The sequence below is a fragment of the Charadrius vociferus genome, unplaced genomic scaffold (genome assembly GCF_000708025.1).
Source record: "Charadrius vociferus isolate BGI_N301 unplaced genomic scaffold, ASM70802v2 scaffold82, whole genome shotgun sequence".
Taxonomy (NCBI): Eukaryota; Metazoa; Chordata; class Aves; order Charadriiformes; family Charadriidae; genus Charadrius; species Charadrius vociferus.
The window spans coordinates 446,708-453,128 of record NW_009647401.1 but is presented as its reverse complement, the minus strand read 5'-3'; positions in this window follow the sequence as shown (position 1 = coordinate 453,128).

Below are 6,421 nucleotides of genomic sequence, written 5' to 3'. Positions count from 1 at the left end.
CCCATCCAGCCTGGCCTTGAACACCTCCAGGGATGGGGCCTCAACAACCTCTCTAGGCAACCTGTTCCAGTGCCTTACCACATATGTCCACACAACCTGTAAATTGATTACAAATTTGCATTAAAATATAAAATATATTCACGACCAAGTGTCCAAATGAAGGGGTTTTTTTGAGGAAAAAAAATATTCCTGTAAGTGCCTGCACATTTGCCTCCCCTAAAGAACCTTAGTTTAAAAGGCAGGGAAGTTAAAACGAGTATTTTTTTTTCACAGCAGAAATTCAGGTTGATGCTACCGTATTAGATTTCCCACATAAAAAAATACAGGATATGAAAAGCAGTGGTACCTCAGAAGACAATTCGTAATACTGAAAAAAGCCCGGGAATTTCAAGGGTACATAACTGCAGGTCTTAGCTTTAAAATATTTTGAGTATTTATGATCCACTTGTAAAGAAACAGTAAAATTGTGGGTGTAAAAAAGCACTTCATAAAATCCTCACATAAATTTTTACATATAACTAAAGAATGTGGAGTCAGCAAAGCAAAAAGTGGAAATGTTAAAATCTTTTTAGTTCTCATTCTAGCATGTCGGGTTTTTTTTATTATTTTTCATTTGAACTGCTGCGTATGGGAAGTTCCTCTCTTCTTAAAGGTGGTGCAAAGAGATGACATTTTGTCACTGAAGATGCCCAGAGAGGTTGTGGAGTCTCCATCCTTGGAGACAGTCAAAAGCCGTATGGACGTGGTCCTGGGCAACCAGCCCCAGCTGATCCTGCTTTGAGCACAGGGGTTGGACCACAAGAGCTCTAGAGGTCCCTTCCAACCTCAACCATTCTGTGATTCCGTAATCTTCATTAACAAGAATGATGTGTGATGTTGTAAGAACACATCTACTAATCGCATACTACTGAATATCATGTATATGCTGTACAACAGAAAGGAATTGAAGTGTTTTTAACAAGAAAAAAAAAAACAAACAGATAACTGTCATAGTTTAAATCAGATTCAATTATATAATTCTGATTTCCTAGAAAGTGTCTTTCAGCTGAATGCCTTAGTGCATTTTAAGTGCTGTAAGATTAAAAAAAAAAAAAAAAAGAAATCCCTTGCCTGGGTTCTCTAAGATTTTATTTGATGATGAAGAGACAAAACAAAGGGGGATAGCTTACAGTTCTAAACGTTGCATTTCATCCATAGCTCATCATGGTGTACACGATGATTTCACATGTAACTTGCAGCAAAACTGCCATTGCCTACCCCTACCCTGCACTGTGTTTTTTACGAGAAAGAACAACTCCACAGCACAAAGTGTAGACTTGTATTTAGAAAGTTTCTGTCTGAACCATCAGCGGGGCCTTTTCTTTTCCCTGTCTGAGTCATCTTGGCTGGCTAATCTGTGTCACATAAGATCACAACTTACAGTGTTTGTTTTTCAGTGCATGCTGTCTCAGGGAAGCTCACCCACAGTTGGCTCCCCTAGTCCCATTTTATTCTTTGTACTGGCGGATGGCCTAAAACAGGGAGAAGTGGTTGGACTTTGAATGCATGGTCATTTTTCATATATTTACTGTGCATTGTATATACTCCATCCCTCTGTTTCTCCCTTACCCAACTCCTAGCCAGGATGAACTCTCCACCAGCCCTGAACTGGCTCCCCTGAGGTTGACTGCAACTGCAACCACTTGCCTTTATATCACTGGTTGAGCAAGAGTCCAGTCACTCCCAGTTGTTAAACTGTGTCTAAAAGAAAAGGATTTGCTGATATAAATTTGAGCTGAAAAAAAAAGTTACTTGTGGGCTAAGAAATGTTGGGTAGTTGTAAACAAAAGATTATCTTGCCCTACCTCTTGGAGGCTGTAATATTTTTCCCAGCTCCCCCTCCATAGTGCCCCATAGTTTCTAACTGCACTTGGCAAAAGCTTATCTTCCACAGTCTGAATGTGGAAGGGTTTTGCTTATCTACCGTGTTCATTATTACGTGATTAGACAGTAGCCACCACACGCTGCAAGTACGATGTGAAATGAGGAATGTGTGAAGATTTACTGCTTACTGTCTAAATGCAGCTTGGAAATATACTTCTGCAGGAATGAACTTGCTTTTCGACTTAAGAAGTATAGCGTACACATTACTTCAGAATACCGATGGAAATCCACATAGCAGGAAATCCCCATGTTGACACGTTCAGGTTGGTGCCACAGTTCTGACCTAACTGGGAAAGGAAATGGCTTACAAGACCTACAAGCTGAGGTCAGCAGCCTCCGTGAGGCAGCAGTCAGGGGTGTTTAAGGCTTGGGCTCGACTCTCATGGTGGTATTTGGTCATGTCTATAGCACCTCCTCAGCCTCACAGCTTGTTAGAAATAATAGAGCCAGGCATCAAATTAAGAAGAAAAAGGTTACAGTGGAAGTCAAGAAAGGCTGGTGTCCTCCTTCCTGCTGACCCGCTGATGACATGACTGCTTTATTCCCTTAGGGGTTTCCACAGCTCCTCTAACACTGTTACTCCTGGCGAAAAGATCATGCGCTGTCATTCATCTTTGCAGATCTCTCACGCTTCGTCTTCTTCAACTATTCCAGGATGGAAAATGCTGTCACTTTCTGATTACTGCCATACACTGCCAGGAGGGCTTGTGGGCCAAAAGACAAAAGCTGCAGGTGGGTAGCATTTCACACATGGCTGATTTGGAGAAACTGGGAGAAAGTGATAAGAAGCAGCCACCTTGGACATGCCTCCAACTAGTGCGGTCCAATCTAAACTTCCCCTGGCGCAACTTGAGGCCGTTTCCTCTTGTCCTATCACTTGTTACTTGGGAGAAGAGACCAACCCGCTACCTTGCTACTACCTTTCAGGTAGTTGTAGAGTGATATGGTCTCCCCTCAGCCCCCTTTTCTCCAGGTTAAACAACCCCAGTTCCCTCAGCTGCTCCTCATAAGACTTGTGCTCCAGACCCCTCACCAGCTTCCTTCCCCTTCTCTGGACACACTCCAGCACCTCAGTGTCCTTTTTGTAGTGAGGGGCCCAAAACTGAACACAGTACTCGAGGTGGGGCCTCACCAGTGCCAAGTACAGGGGGACGATCCCTAGTCATGCTGGCCACACTATTTCTGATACAGGCCAGGATGCCATTGGCCTTCTTGGTGACCTGGGCACACTGCTGGCTCATATTCAGCCAACTGTGGACCAACACCCCCGGGTCCTTTTCTGCTGGGCAGCTCTCCAGCCACTCTTCCCCAAGCCTATAGCACCTCATGGGGTTGTTGTGGCCCAAGTGCCGGACCCAGCACTTGGCCTTGTTGAACCTCATACCGTTGGCCTTGGCCCATCGATCCAGCCTGTCCAAATCCCAGGACTCTCCCAGAACTTATTCATGAGTTTTCTTTAGAGTCTGCCCAGCTGAAAAGTACAGTGGCATTAAACTGTATACTCTTTTTTTTTTTAACAAACAAAGCCTCCAAGCCTGGCAGGCAGGGGCAGGGATGGGATTAGGCAAACATCCTATACAGACGGTTCCTCTTTCTGTCTGTCAGCTTGTAAGTGCTTTCTCTTCTGGAACTATACAGTACTAACTGAGCCGGAAACAGCTATTTAAAAAGTGATTATAGTGTGACATTTTTGTTTGACCTAACATCAAGCCATGTGCAGCTTAAATGTCAGCAAAGCTATTTACTATAGGGGCAGACAGGCCCTAGCATGCTTAAATCTGCCCAGCGTCTTAAAACTGCTCGCTGTCTCTGCTGGGTGCACATGAATGACACCGAAGCCAAGACGTAAAGTAGAGCGCTCCGTAAGCTGTGATGATTGACTAATATGCTGGGTGGCACAATGCATTCAGCGAGAGGCTCACAGGGAGGAAGACAAAATAATGGATAATTAAAGTCAATCTCAGGTTGGAAAGCAGAGGCCCATGCAAAAGGTTCCCTGGGATTAGCAAGAGCATGCCAATAGCTGGGGTGTTTCATCCAGGGATGTCTGAGGAGCTGAAATATTTGGACAAAAATAGCAAGCAGAATTATTTTTTTTTTTTTTTTATTAGTGCAGGAGCTGCATCGGTCTCATGCGAGAGGAGGGAGGGAGGGAGCAGCAGCCCCCAGCTGTGGCCATGGGTCCTGCCGTCAGCAGCCTCCCCGCAGCCCCTGCGGCAGAGCGCAGTGGCCTCAGGGCTGTCCCCCCCCCCCGGGGCTGGCAGAGCACAAATCAGGCCGCCCGGCTGCAGCTGCCATGCAGGGTGACAGAGGGGAAGGGAGGCTTCAGAGCCGTGTCACCAGCCGGCAAAATAATAGCTGAGCAGTGGGGGAGCATGAGGCTAATGCGGCTAATTACGTGTATTTCTCCCTGCGTGAGAATCGACAGGAACAAAGTGGACTCAGATCCTGCAAGGATGCATGGGCACGTATAGCTATAAAGTGATATACAGAGTTCTATAGTATCATGAGCTCTCCCTGGAAGACAATGAACTGGTTTGCAACGGATGGAGATAAGTACGCTTACAGGTCCTTAATGGGACTAGCGGCATATATTTGGACAGCGTTCCAGTCTGACCTTCTTCTCAGAGCCTAAAATAACAAACAAATCAGTGTGCCTTTATTTTGAGAAAACGTTGCTCACAGTAATAAGGGTGGGTGGGGGCACTCAAAAGGAAGCAGAGCTGTGATAAAACTTCCATTTTGTTCTTTCTTGCATGTCAGAAAAAAAATTTACATTATAATTTAGAGTGCCTTTCAGGGTTTATTTTTCTTTACATTGTTATATGCCCGATCACATCTGATTTTGGAAGCTAAGCAGGGTCAGACTTGGCTGGCATTTGGGAGACTGCTGAAAATGCAGTAGACTGAGGAGGATCTGTGTGCTCGTTACATGAACACAGAGTGCCTAAACACATGACTGGCGTGTGGTGGGGGGGGGGGGGGACAAGAATATTCACAGCTTTTCCATATTTTAAAATATTTCTTTTCTCCATATAAAGCAACTGAAATAACATCATGACCGAAAATAACATAATGAATCTTTAATGAGCATTTTTTCAAATAATAATAATAAAAAAAAGACTGCTTGTGAATACTGGTTAATACTTTCTGAACAGCACAGAAAAATCCTTTGAGCAAACTGATCATCAGGTCATTAGAGATAGGAAATAAATTCTTTAATTCCTGTCTGCTTGCTATTTACTTTACTAAGTGTTGACAGTGGCAGGGGACTGTAAAAATCTTTTCAAAACTCATTTAAGTACAATAAGTGAAAACAGTATAAACTTTTTAACAGAAAAGATATGAGAGGTAGCCTGAGAAATTTTTTTATGTTGGGTTTACTGTTGCTCTCGGTGTTTTCAGTGACAAAAGGCTTAATTATATCATATAAAGGTTCCTGCCTTCTTGCCTTACCTTAGAAAACTCCAGAAGATCAAGGCTGATCTGTTACGATTTTGCTTGGAGGCTCCCAAGCAAGAGTTAAAACAAAAGTTTCCTTCATTAACAATGTTCATTTGTCATTCAAGTTAAAACAAATATCATTTAAAAAAAATAACAAAGGTAACTAGAACTCCCTTCCTCTCTTGCTCTCTTATCAAATGTCATCAGCAGGTATCACTCAGATCCTGAGTGGGCCTTGAAGTCCAGGGTGAAGATTCATGTGTTTTGTTGTCCCCCTCAAAAAAAAGTTAAAGAGACAAAAACACCAGAGAATGTGTTACAGAGAAAACAGACTTCTGAGTATCTTTCTTCCACCGTTAAACAAGAACTACATACGATACAGGGAAGCAAGGCAAGCTCCAAGTGCTATAAGCCTCTTCCAGGTAGTGCCTGAGATGCCCTTGTTCAGTTTTGCAGCCCTTCTTTGTTGTACCAAACTGTGAGGCATTTCTAAATCCTGATTTGGATGCACCCCCCAGCAGCAGAGAGAAACCGACAATTACCGAAGCAAGGCAAGTTGTTTTCAGTTTAGCAGTTTTTTTCTAAGCCAGGCTTGTGGTTTCATTTAAAGTTTCAATGCTTCCATTCTCTGAGAAGCCCAGTGGCTTTTCAATAGCAGAAGATCAAATGATGTTAATCGGGCAGTGTGACCTAATCCTCTAATTCAGCTGCCTTTTTACATTAGAAATGTTCTGCTCATGTAAGATTGATTTGCTCTTAAATTGACTTTTTTTTGTTGCTGTTATATGTGCTATTCTAAAGTTCTACCTCTAGCTCTGCAGACCTGATACACAAATAAGGGAAGATCACTTTTTCTTCACTTTTTCTTCATTTTTGTAGGTTTAGATAGGCTAATCCTAATGGTTCTGATAGAAAACCTCTTGTTAATCACAGAAAGCTCAAGATGTTATGCAACAGCAGCGAGATTTTTCTTTTTGGTAGTGATCGCGCAGATTCCCTACACTGGATGGGCCTACTCTGGGCAGCTATTCCCGACCATAGGAAGCCTACAATA